The sequence below is a fragment of the Esox lucius genome, chromosome 18 (assembly GCF_011004845.1).
Source record: "Esox lucius isolate fEsoLuc1 chromosome 18, fEsoLuc1.pri, whole genome shotgun sequence".
NCBI lineage: Eukaryota > Metazoa > Chordata > Actinopteri > Esociformes > Esocidae > Esox > Esox lucius.
In genome coordinates, this window is record NC_047586.1 from 23678929 (window position 1) to 23700838 (window position 21910).

Genomic DNA, 21910 nt, shown 5'->3' on the forward strand with positions numbered 1-21910 from the left:
TATTTTTTTAGCTAGATACTGTAGCAAATTTTTTTCAGCGATTGAAAGATAACGGGCATCAACACCCAGTTGTGCAGGGGCGAGGCGAGCACGGACCGTGTATGCACGGGCACTGCTGTGATTTAATTTCCCCATGAAGAATGCATAGACCTCTATGTGCAGATGGGTTAGGTTCGTCTTCGTTGTGTATTCGATTCGTTTCCTATCAAGTTGTCTATTTTGGGGGGATGGGAAAGCCGCAGCCGAAGAAAATCACTTCGGAACTCACATTGTGAAATCTGAAACCTTTTTCTATTTGTAAATTGCGCCTTATGTTCTTAGTGGCTTTTTCCCAGTAACTTCTTCACACTACCCTAGATACATCGTTTTGAGATAATTGTCGTTTGGCTGTAGTTTTTATAACCATGTTGAATCATTTAAATAGTTCGGTTTGTAAGAAAGTTAGTAAAGAAACTTAAAATGTATAGTGTAGTAATAACACATACCAAGTTATACATACATATAGCTTGCTTTCATTGTTTTTCATGACAGATTCGCTCATTTATTTAGTTGTGATAAGATTCCACAATTCATTTCTTTGGCATAAATAATGTAATAATAAGCTTATTATCCTATTTGATGCCTAGTCAAGACATATATATGATAATGTGGTGAACGAGGAGCGCGCCAGGTCTTAAATTCGTCTGCGAGCAGACGCCTGTCATTAACAGCTTGTACAAGAGGTTATATTAGATCTCAACGCTCTATTTTATTGATATGCCTTAAGTCAAACATTTCCTCCGAAGTTAGTTTTTTTAAACCAAAGTGTTCCTTTGTTTGAGTATGTTAGCTATGGTAATCTGATAAACATCTCTTGAAATGAAAGCATTTTTCTAGAATACATTTTCCGTGAGTGTCTGTGTTAGACAAGAATGCATCTCATCTCCAATAGCATAAGAATGCGCAGTGTGTTCATCAACCAGGCTGGCTAGAATTTTTCGCAGCTGTCGAGCTTATCAATCCGTAGCAAAAGACATCCGAAACTGCTTGTGGCCTCTGTTCCCACACATGGGACTATAAATTCTGGGACAGTACCGGACAGACACGTTTTACACCCCACACATGCAGACACAAAAGCACCCATTTAAAACATTTAGGAGACATGTGCATGTTCAATGTCACACACGCTGTGCTAGAATTCATCCTTGGAAAACTGAGGAGGACAATTTTGAGGTGAGGCACATAAACCGTGGCCATTGGCCAATGGAACCACTGTAAGATTGAGTCCATCCTCGACCTTGTCTCCAATCCCTTTAAAAGTGTGTCTTTGTTATTTTAGAATTGTCTAGGCCTATTTATCATCCACGTGAGATAATGCAGACTATACAGATAAGGTTATCGTGTTTTTGCACACTTTGCTGTAAACTGGAACAGGTCTAGTGGAGAAAATCACAGACACTGAGCAGGTGGATGGACATAACATGGCCTGGTGGTCTCCATGTCTTTATTTCATATCTTTCCTTTGAAGACGTTCTATATCAGCCTGTGGGACTGCAATTCAACTGTTATATTAGAGAAATCACAGGGATGTCAGTGGCTTTTTCACGCCACGTTTGCTCCCGTCATGGCTGCTGTTTTGGCCTGGTTAAAGATAAAGTAATAGCTTCAGGAGTAGCCCATCAACGTGTGCTTCTTATTTCTCAGTCGTGGGATGTTCACTTGTTAAAAGGGCTTTGGCATTGCTCGGTCTCATCCAGAGGCGTTCCACTCTCCACTCCTCTCTTTTAGTTTTGGTTGCAGTTGCTGTGATCTGTTGCCAACCTGTGCCTGCCTGTCTGCCTGGTGAAGAAGAGAGGGGTGAGGGCTGCGTGGCACAGAAAGAGAGAGAGAGAGAAAGAGAGAGAGGAAGGGTATAGCCTGGGAGAAAAATGGGCAAAGGAGAGAGCGGAGCAAAGCGAGGCCAGGAGTTGTGTGTGTGAATCCCCTGGCGTGCCTGTCTGTCTGTCTGGCTCCTGTATCTCCCAGCTGTTGGGACCAGAGGCAGTGCACACTGGGGCCATTGTTCCTCTTCGCCCGCCCTGCTGGGCTCGGGGCTCCATAAGACTGCCTCTGTCCTATCGGAGAAGCAGAGACAGAGGTCCTGATCTGGTCTTACCACCCTCCCTCTCTTTTTTCTTTCTCTTTCTCCTGCCGCCTTGGGCACCTCTTCCCGATTCCTCACCTTCCAGTGTTTCCTCTTTAGACATATCCCCCCCTTCTCTCAGGGGTTAGTGACAGGTCAGAGACTTGGCAGGAAATGCAGAGAAAGGCACGTTTACATTAGGTCTAGTCTGTGGACAATGGGGCCAGGACTATTGGAGCCGAAGTGGCCCACCAATCACCACAGCCAGAGTGAGTCCCTGATGACAACCTAGCTAGGCACTCTGTGAAGCCCACCCTTCTTTTTTCCAGTCACTGTTTAACTCTTTTAACAGACACCCTCCCTCACTCTTTATCAGTGTGATGTCGTTTGGCCTCCCTCCCCACAGTTCTTCTATCCTTCCCCTCCATCTCCCCTTTATCCTCCCTGTCTCCATCTCACCCACAGGTGTCAGCAGGTGTTCTGCTATGATCACTGTCTCTCCCTCATCCCACCTCCCCCCCCCCCTTTTGTTCTGAGTGGAACTGTGAATTGCCTTTGTTTCCGGGCAGCTATTATATCTGTTTCAATGGCTCCCACAAAGGCCGATATTAGTGCAGGGAAGTCTTGGATTAGCAAACGGTCATTGAATTAGGGGACACTCATTTCAGTGTATAGGAAAGGGCTTTTGAATGGAGTTTTTTTTACTGTGTAGTCTTACAAGTTCCCTATGCCACTACTGGTTTGTTTCCAGAAAGCTGTTTCTGTGGTGGGCTCAACCTGCGGCTTTTAATGTGAAGAGGTCCTAACTGAGACCCAGAGGACTTCAGGCACCCTTAATACGTTCCTAGACTTGCAACCAGAGCTGCCTGCCTGTCGCATGGTTGGCTGGCTTCTTTTCTGCCTGCCTGCCTGGCTGCATCTCGCTGGCTCTCCAGGCATGGACCCAAACAATGTGACACAATAGGGTCAGGTAAGGTAGGGAGGGAGGGTGCGGTCACTCCTGTGGTGTCTTGTGTTAGTTTGGATAGTAAGCGTAGTCCGATACCTCACAATGCAGCAACCAGAGTCACCCCATAGCATGCACTAGATACTGTGTCCAGACTCCTGTTGTGTGTTTGTGCGTGTGTATGTGTGTCTTTGTGCTAATTCCTTCTGTGTTGATATTATCTAACCCGGCAAATTTTTAATTTCTTTTTATTGTTGGCTGGTAAAAAGTGTAGAATATAGGGAGGCGGTACACCTCCAATTTCTTCTTGTTTTGAAGCCTTTGCTCTTGTCAGTTTTCTCCATCATATACTTTGGATGAATAAACCAGGCACCACATTCCACATCAAAGTCATGCATAGAAATGTATTACAGTTACACCCCAGTTCCTTGTTGTTCCAATCGATTTGAATATGCTGAATCGCATCTGTCATACATTTCAATATGCAAAGTCAGCGAAAACATGGAGGCTCAACAGCCGACCGGTAAGAAACAGGTTTCTGCCTTTCTAGCTTTCGGTCTCTCAATGTAAATGGGATCACTGAGATCACTATGGGATCACAGTGTATATGGGATCACATGGTTATCATGGTAATAATCATTTATGAAGCGTCCTTGTTCTTTTTCCTCTCTCGCTTGCTCAGACTCTCTCCCAAGCATTTTTGTTCTGGCACTCTCTCTGATGAGTTTAGCATTGAGGCAGAACGCCCTGATAACCTGGTCATGGTGGCAATCTGTGTTGATTGATGGAGGTCTGGTAGGTGACAGGCGTTCAGGGGCCACTGCCCCACGACTCAGACACCTGTCCTCAATTACAGGAGGCACAGAGCCCATTAGCATTTTCATGAACACCCTTTTTCACATCGCCTCATCTCCTGTCAAATCAGGAAAAGAAGAAGAGAGGGTGAGTCCTTGGGTGGAGGAGGAGAATGAGATAGCGGTGGAAGGAAGGGAGAGATGAAGGGCAACAAAGGGAAAGGAGAGAAAAAAGACATGTGGATGATGGGAAAGTGGCAGGAAGAGATACTGTAGGGTATCTTTGCATCTCAATGTGTTTGACCTCAACCCCCAGCTGGGACTTGTATGCATGCGTGCGCGCACACACACACACACACACACACTAAATGTTGCAATGCCGTTTGCCAATTAGCAGCCATTATTTTGCCATTTCAATCATGTCTCACCGCAGGAGCTGTCTACCGTTGGTTCCTGCTCATGGCCCAGACAACTCTAGATGAATTTAGATTGGAATGGAGGACCAGCCCAGACGGGCATACTCACTAAACCTGGCATTCCGGATGGGCCCACTGGCAACAGGCAGCAGATATAGAGGAAGATTCACTCCTCCTTTAGTGTTTCATGTTTTCACGGGAAATGCCAGCCAGACAAACAGCTCTGCCTAGAATCAAATAGTTCCATCTGTAAATATAAATGAGCGGTTCCAACAGTGAAGCAAGTCATATCTGTACATGGAATATGCAGGGGCGTTTTAGCGCATGAAAATTGGCGGAAGTGGAGGAACGGGGGAGGAAAGAAAGCAACAAGTGGGGCCAGCGGATCCGTGGTGAAGGCATGTGGCGCAGATTTGTTTGGGGTTTCTACCCCTGAAAGGGTTTGAGAGACGTAGAGTATTGAGGAAATGAGGGGTAGGTTTAATACTGAACTGATACGGTAATGGAAAGGTTGCTAAGGCAAGACCTCCCGTTATGTAAGCCTGTTCTTCCATTTATAGACTCGGTCCACGCCTATAGCCACAGTATAGGCCATTACATAAGTGTAATGGAGGCTAAAAACAAAACCGCTGTCATGTAGCATTGCATCCCTGCCATGTTGCATTTAGGAAAGAGGGGGGCGTAGCTTCAATTGTTAATGTCCTCATTCTCCTGTTTGCGTAGGCGCTTGGCTGCACTCAGTCTCTGCATGCATTGGATTCAACTCCATAGAATAGTGAATGTGATGTATTGCCTGTGAGACCCTGTTTGAGCTGTGATTGGCTATTACGGAGTTGTGACTGGGGGCTGCCGTCCACTCACTGCCCCAAAGTACCACAGCACTAAGCCAACCGGGAGGAGAGTTAGCGCATGGCGCTGACTTAGCCAGTGGACACAGTGCTAATCGCTAACACCATTGGGTTTCACAGCAGCAGTTAACTGATTTTAGTTTTGGCTACTTGTTACTGTTTTCTGGCATAAAAAGCAGCAGGAAATAAAGTAGGGTCTCTGCGTGTCTTTTCAGGCAAAAGGAAGCTAATGTTAAGACAGTCTATGCCTGAAAATGCTTTCCAGTCACTGATGCCACTCAGGGTGGGGAAAACTAGACGCTGCCATCAAGGGTTAGTCGCTTCCTTATTTTTACTGATAGGTATTGAAAGTTTGCAGTGTCAGTTTCACTAAGACATTTCTTATGGTTTCATCCCAGCTGGTGTTCTATCCCTCTTTAGATCTTGTTTTGTTCCTATGATATGAATTGCGAATGCCTCCGGACGCGCTCTACCAAAGGATTGTTTTTTTACATTTACACACACGAAAGAGGCAGGGTGGGGAGGTGAGAGCAGAAGAAAAGGAAGAGGGGGTACACCATTCCAATCTTTTAATTAGTCGAGACGCTTTCCAGATTGATCCCGACCTTTTCCTTTAGCGTCCCGTTCCCATAGACTGATCGCGGTGACATTTGTGCTTCTGCGTTCCAAGCCGCTTGGGCATGTTGTCAGTGTGTGCTTGCGTGTGTGTGTGTGTTTGACTGGTATACGCTATTACACTCTGGCAGGAGGTAACTCTCACAGCTAAAGTAATGATAATAGCACAGTGCAATGTCACATTTTATCTGGTTCATATTCCTTCTTTAGGGGGGTGGTATGACAGGTGTCGTAGAACAAAGGGCCTAAGTCTAAGTCAGTTGTGCTCCGTTTCCTCTTTCTCCTGTTCCCACAAGGTCAGGGGTTAGCACGGAGCAGTGTGGTTGAGTAAATGTTAATGTTGGCTAGTGGCGACAAGGAGAAAGAGGCAAGGTCCTGACAGGAAGGCCTATGGGATGGTGTTTCAAGTGTCCTTTGCTCTTTGTCTCTCTTTCACTTTCTCTCTCTTCACCAGATAACACAAATACCAGGTTTATAACCTGCACCGTGTATAAACCGCACAATTCATAGCTTTGTGTGCATACAAACCCGAGTATTAACTGCACCCATATATAAACCCCATTTGCAGGAGAATTATGACTTGTACATACATTGTACATTAATATTACACACCTGTCATAGGGCTCTACAATCATTGATTTGTTGAAGAATAACATATGTTTTTGAAAACCATGTAATGTCGATTGTATCATATTTGCTACATGAGTTTCTGAGACCTCTACGTCATCAAGCAATCATCTGTGAAAAGGTTTGCAGGTGGAAACAGTGTATTAGCAGCACCCATGTATTAACCCCTGTGGTAGAAAAATAATGGGAAATGATGGTAGTTGACATACAGGCCTATCACATAACATTGATTTAAACAGCTTCTCAGTGAGTTTGGCTATGCTGAAGCATGGAGAAATGTGTCAGTAGCAGAGAAATATATTTGAGCCAGTCTGAAATAACACTTTATGTCCCCAGGCCTCTGAACAAGAAAGCGTCAAAGGGGGCGTTTTTCAACCAAAGAATTTGATCAGATTTGGTCAGACTTTACACGTTAGAGCAGCTTGCAGAAGACTCAATAAGACTCTCCTCATCCCAGCTTTTGTCTCCACAATTCACCTTTAATTTTTCTCTTCCGGAACATTTGGTTGGAATAGTTTGTTCTGTGGTATCAGACTGACGTTTGGCCTTTTGGCAGACGGCTTCTTGCCCATTTCCCCACACTTCGGAAAACAAACAACAACTTTCAGAGAGAGAGAGACAGATTACAGAGCAGATAGCAAACGCAACGCATCCACATCCAGACGGTTTCTTCTTCAGAGTTGCGAGGCATTTCTGAAATCATGGACAACTCAACCCTGCTCAGCGCCGGAGTTACGTGTCGGAGGCTCACAAAGCGTCTTCGAAGAGATAGCGGCGAGAGAAGGGAGGCGGCCCCACGGGGGCGACATCCACGTAATGATGACTCAGACATCCTCTGCTCATGCTCGCTGGCGGACAGGCATCAGCGGGGCACGGGGACGGAACTCTGGTAAAAGAGAACGGAAATTGCGTGGGACGGGCGATTAGAACCTGGACGGACCCTGATGCCCACACTTGCTCACACAAACCATGTCTCAAGCACTGCCTCTCACACTTGGACACACAGACACACACATACACACTCCCTCCCTGGTCTGTTAGCTATTCCCATCAAACAATCGAGTGAATGCCCAGAGCTTGAAATATGTCCACTGATAAGGAATGAGTGTTAGGAGGAGGAAGAGAGAGAAAGAAAGGAGAGGAGCTTTGTACCTCCAGGAAGAATTGGATTAGCTTCTTTTTCAAGATGTGTCGATTGGAGGCGAGCAGATTGCACAATGCCCTCTGACAGCTGTGTGTGTGTCTGTGAGAGACACAAAAAGACAGAGAAGAGAGAGGAGGTTTCTCAAATGTGGAGTGAGTCACAGTGGGAAGTGTGTGTGTGTGTGTGTGTGTGTAAGAAGGGGTTTTACTATATAAATGGCAACAAAAATGTCCCCAAAATGTGATTAATGTTGATGTCCCAATTTTATAGATAAGTTAGATGTGTGTGTGATCCTGGTTTTAGTCAAACATGATGAATGGAGAACTCCATTGTGCTTGATTTTATATTAAAAAAGAAAAATCCATGATTAGGCTCCAGCTGTGTCTGCAAAAGCGGCTTTGAAATTGTCTACGGGCTACTTATTGTACCGATGATATCAGCAAAGTGCCTGTGATAAGTGGTTGGTACGGTGGGTGTCATTTTTGGGGTTATCTTCCCAGGTCGTTCTCATGTGTTCGCGACAGAGAGACAAATATAAAGAGATGGACAGTAAGGATATTGTAATGCTTGAGCTAGATGGGACTCTAAGGCGCACACCCACCCGTGCGCAGGTTCTTAATATAGTGAACTAAATGACACTTTCTACCTTTACAGTTCTCCACTGGCTAAAAATCTCATCAGGTTCCCAGTGCTGGCAGAAGCGTTTGGAAGGCAGTACAAATCGATGATCTTATCATTGTTCAATATAATAGCAGAATAAGTGAATGGACCGCACTGTCTCTGAGTCAATCTTATAGAGTGCTAACGCAGGATAGTCACAGTGACGCAAATGCTTTGTATGTTAGCTCACGCCATCCCCCCACACACTCTTCTCCCACTTTCTATCTTTACTTGAGATCTCACACGTTCCTGTCTCTTACTAAACGCTCTGTATTCTTTATGGTCTTTCTCTCATTCTCTTCCTAGCCCCATAATCCTACCCCTCTCACATGCTGTCTCTCTTTTTCCTTTCTCTAAATATTGTATTCATTGTGGCCTGAGAATTTGTGTCCCAGGCTTTAGCGAATCACTGGGGTTTCAGTGCATACAGTGTAACGCTTCTTAAAAAGGAAGGAGGGCCCAGGAGGGCTTTGGTTGTCATGAGACACGGGTCACGCGATGCCCACAATCTGACTTTTGACCCCAGTGTGAGAACATGCCGTTTACAGTGCAGAAAAGGCCTTGTGGATAAAATCAACTCAAGCTCAGAACTCAGTAGGCTGTGTGTGGGTGTGTGTGTGTGTGTGTGGGTGTGTGTGTGTGTGTGTGTGTGCGCACATGCCCCTCGACTTGCAGGTGCACAGGGCTCAAGGCTATGGCCATTTAGACCTTTGATTTGGCTGTTCAAATGATTCAGTGGCATCGGTGCGAGCTGCACATTCTACATAGGTCCAATATAATGGTAAACCAGAGACATTATTTATCCTCCCGATTCCTGAAATGAAGTGTCTGGCTACCCTCTGTTTGGCTGGATCACTGGGGCTGGGTAGAGTCACTTTCCCTGATCTTTCCAAGCTGACAGAAAAATGCTCCCGGAGAAAATTGGGGGAGAATCACAGCTATCCTGTTTTCCCAGTCTCAGGTTCATGTAGGTATGCTGTTCACCATTCATTTTGAGGACTAAAGCAACTGTATTATGCACTTTGATATTGATTTGAGATATGGAACAAGAGAAATGGGAATTGACTATTGTAATTACATTTGTTTGTAGGGTACTACATCTGCAACATTCTTATCGGCAGGCATTACATTTGTACTCATAAAATGGTTTTGAACGCAATTAGAGCAGAAAAAATTAGATTTTTTTTTATCTAGGAGACTGTTAACCAGAAATGTACAGGAGCAATTTTGGAAAAGGACTAGCCAACAACTGTTAGGCTATTTGCCAGAAAATTTTATCAGACTATTTTACATCCCTATTAGAATGGTTAATGTTAACAACAATAGAATGTTAGTTAACATTGTTATTATTGTTAATAATGATGTTGTTAATCCAAAATATTAATGGAAACACTGGTGTATGCATTTTCATTTGTGTGCGTGCAAATGAACATTTCAAAAAGTTCTTTGTCTTTGGCTAAGTTCAACGGAATCACTCTTCCTCTGTTAATGAAGAAGGCTAATCTATAATAAAACGGTGGCTGACCTTGTACCAGTGTTTTGTTTCAGCCTTCCTGGTATTCAGTACCCGTTCTCCACTGCCACGGGCCACCACACAGCAGGGGGCACCATCAGTAACCACTGGCGCCTGCCAGTATTGTGCGCCCAGAATCAGCCCATTCATTCATGCAGTCATTCGATGGGAGGGCACAAAATGGACGACAGTTTCCCCCGTCACACAGAGCACAGAGGCAGTCTATGAAAAGCCAGCCCCAGGTGCAGCTGTCACGGCCCATTTGGCCATTTTAGCCACTATCCACATCCTCTCAATATTCTCCACGTCTCTGCCAAGACTTAGAGACAGTTTCCACTCAATTGCCCACCATTTTCTAAGCGGATTTTGTAATTAATCAGGGATTCAAATGTAATTGACCAGAGGGGGAGGCTAATAGTGTAACATCTTGTTGTTTCAATCCACAGCTTGTTAGCCATTGTAGTGCTGTTCTGTATGTATGACCAGGCACATGCTAATGTTTCATGTTGCCCATTGCAGCTTTACCCAGGTCTAGATCATACATAGGTGAAGGAACAGCCACTAGCAGCCCTAGGAGACTCTGTGGGCGTTACAGGTTGAATGTGAAGATCATAGGTCTCTCCTCTTAGCTCCTAACACCCACCCCCCTGTCTCCCCCAAATTCCTCTTCACTCCTCACTCCTGAGCCCCTAAGCTCCTGGTGTGGAGTCAGTGGAATTGATCTAGAAGTGTCGAGGGGATGAGGTCTTTCGTGCTATCTTTCTCTTTCACTCTCTCTCCATGGCTCTCCATCATGTACCCCTCTCTCTCTTCCCCCCTAGTGTTTTTCTCTCTCTTCCATGTCTGGCCCTTGCTCTGCTCACCACCCTCTGCTTTGATTGTAGCTTGGCTCAGGGCCACCCCCTGCATCGCTTGAGAGCAGGGAAGAGTTGATGAGAACAGTACAGCAGGAGCCTGAGGTCTGTTCTCGCAAGGTCAAAACTCCCAGCTACTTTCATTTTTATCTTGAGACGAGCTTTGAAACTGGAACAAGGGAGTCCACACACAGTGAGCCAGCATTTCTTATGAAGAATTCTATTAATAACCGAGATAATTTTATTGCAGTGGAATAGTTTCTTGGCTTGAAAAGATTGAGAATTCATTTTTGTTTTATTTGTTTTGAATGTTTTAGCATTGCTCAGTGAGTGGGTCATACAAATGACTGCTTATACACTTTGTGTGTGTGTGTGTGTGTGTGTGTGTCTGCATGTAGGGTAAGTTTACCTGATAACCCAACAAAACCCTCAAGCCCCCTTCAAAATGTTGCTTCAAATAAAAAAAGACACAAAATAGGTTTTTGTGATGTTTAATATCTACCAATACATGTATTTGTTACATCCATGTAAGGTCTTCTGATTTGCCAGAAAGTGGTGAAAGACCATGGGTTTACGGTTTTCGCTTTTACTCGATTCTCAAATGATAATTATTTTTTTCAAAACAATTACTTCAAATCTCAAAAAAAAAAATCTTGTTCGCATCAGACTAGAATTTCTTATTAATTTAAGCAACTTGCAAGTTTTGGCACATGTGTGCAAAAAAGTACAGTTGTCTACAATTTGTACAATACCTACATGCACATGGCTTGCTGATCAAAACTGATGAGTTGATTCTCAGTTAAATTGTCATACTCTTTACAACTTCGAAACATTCTTTCATCGTGTGACCATCAGATACAAAATCATCCATTCAATTATCAAAATCTGTCAGACATACATGTATATCCATAAATATCAATCACATGGAATGTTTGTGGTGTCTGTTAAATTGGCAAATTACCTGCCAGTTGACATAGTAATGAAATAGGAAACGGCAGGAGATTTTCCCCAGGTACATCGCAAGGGAAAACATCACGTGATGTTGACGAAACATTCTGGCCTGACCAACAAGAGTGACAAGATGTCCACCAAGAAGATGGGAACTTGTAGTGTTACGTACTGTGAGGAAGTACAATTTATTGTTTTTTAAAGAACTACCCCAGGTTTTTTCATTGTTGTTGCAGTTTTCACTTTTTCACAGATGTCATTTTGTGGAGAATTTTCTGCTCATTATATATGATTTTGTATGTAGAAAATGTGTAAGAATTGACATGCAAATTTTAATTTTCTGTTTACATGTGTCACATAGCTAAATGTACTGTATACATTAATCTGCATAACCTTTTTCTGTACAGTACTGACCTTTCTTAGCAAACTTTTATCTACTGCTGCAATCGGGCATCTACACTGTGTGCACAGTTATTAGGCACATTGTATTTCTCAAGATTTATTTTATTGTTGAACAATCACAATGCTTTATGTCAATCCAAAATATCATTGAACTTCAAACCTGAATGTTAAACAAAGGAAAAGTGAGTTTAGATCTTTCTCAGGGGAATATAAGTATGCACAATTATAAGGCAACAATGTGTGCAGATTAAACTAAATGACAAAAATGACTCACTAATTTCATCTATCCATAAAAAAAACGTTCTTTTTTATTTCTTTGCCCAATCTATACGCTTCAACTTGTGAATCTTATTCAGTGGTGGTCTTCTTTCGGCCTCCTTGACCTTGGCCATGTCTGAGCACTTGACACCTTGTACCTCTGGACAGTCCGGGTAGGCTGCAGTCCTGGAATATGGTGGTGCTGGAGGATAATGGGTTCCTGGTAGCTTCACATTTAATTATTCTCAAGTCTTTTGCAATTCATGTGCATCTTTTCATCTCCATGCATTTTGTGCCCCAGCTGACTATTCGCAACAAAATATTTGTTGTCTGGTGGCCACCCATCAATAGTTTAGTTATTTCAAGAGGGTTATGTCTGTCTGAAAAGCATTTTACAATTTTTGACTTTTCAGTGTCAGTTAAATCTCTTTTTTGGCCCATTTTACCTGAGGTCATGAATCTGCCTAATAATTATGCACCGCTTGATATAATTCACATTCACCACACCCTCCCTCATTACACAAACATGTATCACCTGATAATGATTCAATCCAATGAGCATTCAGGTTTATATGGTTTGGAGTTGGAAAATGTGCATAGAAATAATGATACGATCAGAATACTCACTTGCCTAATAATTGTGCACATAGTGTAAAGATCAGGGTGATGCACAATAGCATTAACCTAGAAACATTACATGCTTGTATAGTACAGTAAGCAGTCAGTGTCAACAAAAAATGTAGAACAAATAAAATGTGTTTATAACAAAGATTCCCAGGGTTGACTGCTATGGTAAAAACCAGTACAGCTCACACAATGACAAAAAAGCATTAATTTTGGTGGCAGTGGACAATTTATTGACACAATAACCAGATTTTGAAGAGTATGAATTAAATGTTTTGCATTTTGCAGACATGCATTAGAGTTGTGATGTCCCATGAAACAGTTTTGATGATTACACTTACAGTTTAGAGAATGTTAAGACTGTTTAGAAAATTAGCCTAAGCGATTGTGGAAAACTGTGTACAGAACCGGTGTGTTGGGTGCAGGTTTCAACTACATGCTTTTGTGTCAATCATGTGTGAATAAGAATGGATATTAGAAATTATAAAAAAAACTTTTTCCGCAAAGGTACAACTACAAAGTCTGAGGGTTTGCGCATAATACTGAGTGTGTGTGTGTGTTGGTGTGTTGATCTGTTGGTGTGTTTGTGCTGTTGGAAGGCTTTGAGCATCATGATGCATCTGTTATTGAAGATGGACCAGGACTTACATTATTTATGACATTCTATTTACACAGCATCCAACTCTCGCAGTCTGTTTGTTTATTAGAAATACTCACTTCTATTGTTGGCACAACTACCCAGTTCAGTACAGTAGACATACAGTATTCATTACTTGTAGAGCTTGGACAATAAACCGAAAATTATCAACAGACCATACTGAGCACTTATTGCATGCACTATCAGTCAGTCACATTTATTTTATAAAGCCCTTGTGTTTCTACCCCCCTGAAACCCCAAAGAGCAAGAAACAAGAGTTAATGCATAGTAGTTAAGAAAAACTCCCTAATTAGGTCCAAAATAAGGAACAAAGCTAGAGAGGTACCAGACTCAGTGGGTTGGTCAGTCCTCTCGTAGCTGTTCCGGGTAAAAAGGGACTTTTTTGTACACGTCAAAAAGAAGACAAGCAGTTCAGAAGACCTGCATTATCAGAAGACAAGCAGGTCAATAAATGCATGTAGGCTGTGACCGGAGTCATAAACAGAATCGAAGTCCACCTCATAATCAGATGGACAAGGACATGGACAGTCAGGTTCATTCAGGTGGGCTGTGGGCAGTGGCTGCAGGAATCATCAGGCAGCAACTCGATCTGCAACACATCCAGGAGGACACATCCAGGAGGACAAGACATTAGTGCATGATAGTCCTGAGGTGTTGTCCAAGGGCTCATGTCCTCCTAAAGTCAAACAGGATACCAGGAAAGAGCATTCCTAGGATTTACAAGGATACCCAAGCATACTATTTCCCCATCCTGAGCATGACGTAATAACTAGGATGTTTTCTCCCCCAGGTTTGTGCTAGAGGACAGTCCTCCCAGTTGAACCTGCAACCCTCAGGCTAAATGTAATCATAGATTACACACAATAATATGGGAGCGTTAAAATGAGGGGCTAAGGATGCCTGGACACAACCCTGCCATGTCCATGGGATTGGAGGGATGGTGTAGTAGCTTAAATCAAGACAGGACAGACTGACCCTTGTCCCCCAGCACAAAAATATAGGCGCGTAAAACTAAGGGCTGATACAGGGTTTCCAGAGACACTGTGGCCCTGTCTGGAGACAACAGGGACACTATTTCCATCCTGAGGCAAGCTTGGTACCTTGGATTTGTCTTCCCCTTGGTCCGGGCTAGAGGACAGTCCTTCCAGTGGAACACGCCGCTACCACCAGGCTCAAGTTAATTATATATTATTGCAGTACAAAAACTAGGGACTGAGAGGGGGTAACAAGAGTAAGCTAGTGACTGCCCAGTGGAGATGACACCCATCAGTCAAAGACAGCAAGGGTGGCTTGTAAATCCAGGGCTTTTTCGTTCACCTTCACACCTCTGGGCCAGACTACACTTTAATCATAGACCTTGCTGAAGAGGTGAGTCTTAGCAGACTCTTAAAGGTTGAGACTTAGTCTGCGTCTCCCACTTTAAACAGTTGGATCTTTCCACAGTATTGGTGCTCTGTGGGAGAAAGCCCTGCCCACAGCTGTTTGTTTAGAAATTCTAGGTGCAATAATACATCTTGTGATTTTGGCATGTATGGTTGGACCAGTTCAGAGATTGTAAGTAGGAGCAAATCCATGTAGCGGTTTGTAGGTTAACGATAAAACCTGAAAGTCAGCCCTTGCCTGAACAAGCCGCCAGTGTATGGAAGCTAATACTTGAGTAATGTGATAATATCGTTCTAGCTAATATTCTAGCGGCCGTGTTTAGCACTTATTGGAGTTTATTTATTGTCTTATGAAGGGTAACTGGAGAGAAAATCATTAGAACAGTCTAATCTTGAAATAACAAAAGCTTGGATTCACTTTTAGTTTTTAATAAGAAGTCTCTGATTTTTTAAATGTTCCAAAGATGGAAAAAGCTGCTCTTGAAATATATATGTTTATCAAAAGAGAGATCAGGGTCAAGGGTAACGCCAAGGTCTCTCACAGTTGTTTTGGGATGTGACTGTACAACTGTCAAGATTCACTGTGAGGTCAGACAGTAGATTTGTTTTTGTGTTTAAAAGCAAATAATTTTCTGTCATCCACTTTCTTATGTCTGATAGACACAATTCCAGGGAAGGTAATATTAGGGCTTTTCCATGTTTCATTTAAATTTACATTTGTGTGTTGTCTGCATAGCAGCGAAAATTGACATTGTGACATCACCAAGAGGCAGCATATGTAGTTAAAACAATAGTGGTCCTAAAACCAAGCCCTGAGGAACACCAAAACATACCTTTGATTGGTCAGAAGACAGGCAATCCACACATACGAACAGATATCCTTCTGATAAAAGGCTCTAACATGGGTTTCCGATCTCTCCAACAGAAGGGAGTGATCAATGGTGTCACTAAGGCCAAGAAGCAATAGGACTGATGCAGAAATTTTGTCTGATGCCATTAGAAGGTAATTTACCACCTTCACGAGTGCAGTCTTAGTCCTATGAAGGGGTCTGTAACCAGACTGCAGCATTTCATAAATATTATTTGCCTTCAGTTGCTGGGAAACCGTTTTTTTTTTTTATTGAGAGGAATGGGAAGTTCGATATTGGCCGATAATTGTTTCGTTTATGCAGATCCAGCATAGATTTTTTAAAATATGCTTTATTTTGCCAATTTTAGTGTGTTCAGTACACATCTGGAGGATAGGGAGCAAGGCCGGCTCCAGGCATAAGTGACATAAATGGTTGCTTAGGACCCCCAACCGCTAAAGGGCCTCAGACTGCTAGGGAGCCCTTGAACCGATAGGGGAGAGGGGTCCCAAATCAAATACATGCTTTTGGCCCCTAAAAGGCTAGAGCCAGCACTGATTGGGAGGACTATTATTTTCAACATTATTCTTATCATTCAGGTAAGGGAACAGAGGGAACAGTGTTTGCACCACAGGGTACACCTGGTCCAATACAATGGCCAATAACCCACTCACTCCCACGAGATAGCTGCCCGCTGCATTACGGATCCCCCACTGTGTTTAACTGCTGGCGGCAGACATTGTGGGCTGAAGGCATGCTTTGAATTTCTCCAAACGTAAACCTGTCCGGATAAAGGAAATGTGGTGAAAGATGACTCATTGGATGATGTTGGACCATGGCCAGACATTTGGATTGGTTTGTTTTTTTATATGTACATTACTGTTTGAACAGTTTGGAAGCTAAAAGGTGCCTTCGCTGTAAGTGTGATATTTGATGAATGCCTTGCTTTTTTAAATACACTGCTCAAAAAAATTAAGGGGAGAGGTAATCATCACATTTCAACACTAAGTCAATTAAATTTCAATCTGACCAGTTAGAAAGCATAAGCAATAGTGAATCAATGTCACCTGTTTTGGTGTAAATAAATGTGACGACAGGTGCATTGGAGGCAACCGCAAGACAACCCCCAAAAAGGGAATGGTTTTGCAGGTGGTGTCCACAGACAGGTGGTTGCACAGGCAGTCCAGCTCCTCCAGGATGGTACATCCATACGTGCCGTCTCAAGAAGGTTTGTGTCTCCCAGTACAGTCTCAAAAGCATAGAGGAGATACCAGGGGACAGCCATTACACGCGAAGAGCTGGACAGAGCCATAGAAGGGCATCAACCCAGCACAAGTACCGGTATCTGCTCCTTTGTGTGAGGAGAAAGAGGAGGAGCACTGCCTGAGTCCTACAAAATAATCTCCAGAGTGCAAAAGGAAAGCATGTTTCTGATCTAACTGTCAGAAACAGGCTCTATGAGGGTGGCATGAGGGCCTGACGTCCTCTAGTGGGTCTTGTGCTCACAGCCCAGCACCATGCAGCTCAATTGGCATTCGCCAGAGATCACCAGAATTGGCAGGTCCGCCATTGGTGCCCCGTTCTCTTAACAGATAAGAGCAGGTTCACACTGAGCACTTGTGACAGACGTAAAAGAGTCTGGAGACGCCATGGTGAACGTTATGCTGCCTGCAACATCATCCAGCATGTGATTATCTGGGGAGTTAAGTCCAAAAGTATTCATACCCATGCCACATTTTGAGCTATAGTGAATTTTTATTTTACCAATAGGTTTCTTCTGGCTGGAAATGACAAACAAGTGACTGGAGATACAAATGAATAACGTAACTATTTCAGTTTTTTTCAAATCTTTACAAAAAATGCCATATCCAACATTATTCATACCCCTTGAAATTGTTGCAAATTGTTGCAAGAATTCAAGTTTCTATACCATTTACAATGGTCTTGTAATTTCCACCATGAGAGAGCATTCTAATCACCTATAAATTGAGAACAGCTGAACAGCAATAGTTCTTACAGTGTTTTGTCACTTGTTTATGTCAGACTGCCTGAGATATTCACTATTTTAGCTTTCTTGCCAGGCCGTCTATCAGTTTGCATTGATTTGTAGGCTTCTCATACTCGCTTTAGACACTGACAGTACTATTTCCCATACCCTAAACAACCCTGGACTAGGTTATACTATTCCGGTTTATTTCGATAAAGGAATTTATTGTTTAAATTCAATCTTGTAAACTTTAGGGGCAGGATTCTGCACAGTACCCCTTTAAATAATAATTCGCAAATAAAAAGGGGCCCTTTTCAAATGAAAAGATGTAAATGTTCTTATTTTAGATTTCAACTCTTCACTTGAACCCTGAAATAGAGGAGAGAATTGTTTTTGCACAAACTAATGTTTGACTGGTTTTCTGCATGGGGTTGAATTGAAGTACCTATTTTATGCATGGCAAGATGGAATTGAAATCTCCTTTCATTAGGCTAATTCAGGATCTTACTGTTGGATAGTTTTGGTGTGGAGATGCCCAGATGAGTTTATTTGACATATAATTTGATATCCAAACAAATGTATTCTTTGGAGAATATAATTATTTCCAAAAAGTGACCTTGAGTTAATTCATGACACCTAATCAATGGGCTTATCATGTCATTAATTGGGATGCACAGATAAGAAAATTCTTAACTGATATCGATAGAAAACATTACTTCTACCTTTGTACCATGGCATGAATTAAATAAAAAATGTGCGTCTGATGATGCGTCTAATTTCATCAAATTCAAATTTTATCATGTCAAAGTTATCTTTCTATATATTTCAAACAAAAGACACCGATACCAATTGTTGCCCGATATATCAGCGCATCCCTATTCTACAGTACACAGTGTTCCGACAGTTTAATATCATAACTGATATACATTTTTTATGTTATAGCCTGTAGTAGTCAGGCCATTTGAATAAATAAAACCCTGTTTCCAAAAAAGTTGGGACGATGCATAAAGTGCAAATAAAAACAGAATGCAATGATATACAAATCATTTATCCCTATATTTAATTGAAAATAGTACAAAGACAACATATCAAATATTGACACAGAAATCTTAATTTTTCAGCTTGAATCAATCGACCCGTTCTCCTCTTACCTCTAGGATCAACAAGGCATTTTTGCCCACAGGACTGCTGCATACTGGATGTTTTTCCCTTTTCACACCATTCTGTGCGTGAAAATCCCAGTAACTGAGCAGATTGTGAAATACTCAGACCGGCCCATCTGGCACCAACAACCATGCCACGCTCAAAATTGCTTAAATCACCTTTCTTTCCCATTCTGACATTCAGTTTGGAGTTCAGGAGATTGTCTTGACCAGGACCACACCCCTAAATGCATTGAAGCAACTGCCATGTGATTGGTTGATTAGATAATTGCATTAATGACAAATTGAACAGGTGTTCCTAATAATCCTTTAGGTGAGTGTATATTGTTCAGCATTAATGGTGCCTTCACAGACGTGCAAGTTGCCCATGCTATGTGTACTAATGCACCCCTATACCATAATGGATGCTGGCTTTTAAACTGTGCACTGATAAGAAGCAGGGTGGTCCCTCTCCTCATTAGTCTGGAGGATATGGAGTCCAAGATTCCCCCCAAAAATTATAATTATGATTCGTCAGACCACAGGACTTCGCCTCATCTTAAATGAGCTCAGGCAGCAGCGGTTCTGGATCTTTTTTATATATGGTTTCTTCTTTACATGGTTGAGTTTCAACTTGCATTTGTGGATGCAAGTTGAAACTGTGTTTATACTGTTTTCACAGACAAGGGTTTTACGAATTATTGCTGAGCCCATGCAATGATTTGTACTACAGAAATGTCAGTTTTTAATGCGGTGCCACCTGAGGGCCTGAAGATCACGTCCATCCAATATTGGTTGGCCTGAAGATCACGGCCATCCAATATTGGTTTTCGGCCTTGTCCCTTGCATACAGAGATTTCTCCAGATTCTCTGAATCTTTCAATAATATTATATACCATAGATGATGAGATCCCTGAACTCTTTGCAATTTAACATTGAGAAACGTTATTCTTAAATAGTTGTACTATTTTCCTGCGCAGTCTTTCACATCCTCACTTCTGACAGACCCATCCTCTCTGGAATTATCTTTTAATACCTAATCACGGTACTGACCTGTTGCCAATTGATCTAATTAGTTGTGTAATATTCCACCAGGTTTAGTTTTTTGCATTTCACCACTTTTCCAGTCTTTTGTGGCCTCTGTCCCAACTTTTTTGAAACCTGTTGCTGGCATCAAATTCAAAGTGGGCATATATTTTTCAAGATCAAACTGTTAAAATGTCTCAGTTTCTACATTTGATATGTTGTCTTTGTAATATTTTCTATTGAATATAGGGTTTAAATGATTTGCACATTGCATTCTGTTTTTATTGACATTTTACCCAATGTCCAAGTTTTTTTGGAAACAAGAACAGCAGTAAACAGAAACATGGTTATAAATGATTTAGTAATTCACATATACACACAAGTAATATAGGTCAGTATTACTGGACCGGTCTGTCTAGGGGTGTTCAATAATACTGTTGGTGTTGGTGTTTTTCCTATGACCTCATAATTAATGTTGGCAAACTGAGGTTAGGTTTAGGCACAGGTACCACTGAGGTTAGGTTTAGGCACAGGTGTCTCTGATGTTAGGGTTAGGTCAAAGGGTGGCGGGCAGTGGAATATTCTGTCTTTGGACTGGGGTAACCAACAAACTACAGGTCAGTTGCAATGATGGTCCTGGAGCAACATTAATTATGATGGTGTAGAAACAACAACAACATGGTGATATCATATATTGTGTGAATATTGATGGTTAAGTGTCTTATAAATATTTGAAACATTTTTTAATGTTTTTCTGGAAGGGGACCCCCCAGGCCCCCGGCTGATTTGTTCCCCAAAATGTTGACTCCATGGCTACAGCCTTGGTATTCTATTACTGGACCAGTCAGTCAGCTCTGGTGTTCAGTATTACTGGACCGGTCGATCAGCTCTAGTGGTATTCTGTATTACTGGACCAGTCGGTCACCTGTAGAGGTGTTCCAAGAACATGCCAGGTTGCCACAGCTGTCACTCCAACCAGTGTTATTGTGGCCTAGGAGCTGTGCCAATGCATCATGAGCAGAGCTACTGCCATCTTAGCACCTGTATGCTTTCATGCCAGGCCTCCTGCAATCACAGCTAGACAGAAGGGCAACAGGCTCAATTAGACAAAGCAGAGTTCTAAATACCAGAAGTGCATCACTCTGTATTATCACTAATCACGCTTTCAGTATAGGAGAATTGATCATTTGGGAGAGTGTGAGTAAAATAAACTGGGTTTATGCTGGTTTGATTGTGTCAATTTCAGTCTTTTTTGGTCAGCAAGAAAATTTTATATATTTAAGATAGCTGTTTTCTTGCAAGATCCAGCATATTAAGAAAATGAAGCAGCCTGGGATCTGTTTCATAAATAGGCTTAGTCATAATTAAGGTCTCATTTAAATGTGTAATTTGACAGTACAGTGTTTCTGGGTATTCCATATGCCTCCCTGTGGAGTATAGATATTCAGCACTGCAGTGTCTAAACCATTCTGATGTGCTATCCCCTGGCAGAATGTAGACCCTATTTTAATCTGACAACAGAGGTTGGTTCTGTGGTTTAGCAGATCACTGTAGAGCTTGTGAACTGCCATCTCACGACTGACGTCCTCTTGCAATTTCTCTCAAAAAAAATGTTTTGGGCCTCAACGCTAAGTGCTATGTTTGGCTCAAACCAAACACTACACATCAATCTGAGACCCTAAACATACTGCTAAAGCATTCAAGGAGTTTTCCAGGGCCAAAAAGTGGAATGCTCTTGACTCTTGACTGAGGTTTATTGCACCATTGAATGAAAAGGACTCACAACCTAGTACTAAATATAACTACATTTTAGATTGTTAATTTGTCCTGTTACTTTTGTGCTCCTAAAATGGGGGGTGGCTATGTATAATTTTTTTTAATTCAATTCCAAGATGGTTCGCTGTTTATGGATAATGCTACTACAATTTTTCTCAATCGCTTTGGCTAATTTTTCAAAACAGTCTTTACATTCTCTAAACTGTAAGTACAATCGTCACAAGTGTTTCATGGGACATCACAACTCACAACTATGGCATATCTGCAAAATGTAGTAACTCACCCAAAACATGTAATTCATGCTTCAAAACCTAGTTATTGTGTCAGTAAATTGGCCAGTG

The 21910-nt window shown here is 42.2% G+C and overlaps 1 protein-coding gene across 3 annotated transcripts in view; it reads left to right on the forward strand.

The window, feature by feature from the left end:
* wasf1 (WASP family member 1) overlaps positions 1–21910 on the forward strand; it is a 98429-nt gene that overhangs the window by 956 nt on the left and 75563 nt on the right. The gene's annotated exons all lie outside the window — the stretch shown is intronic.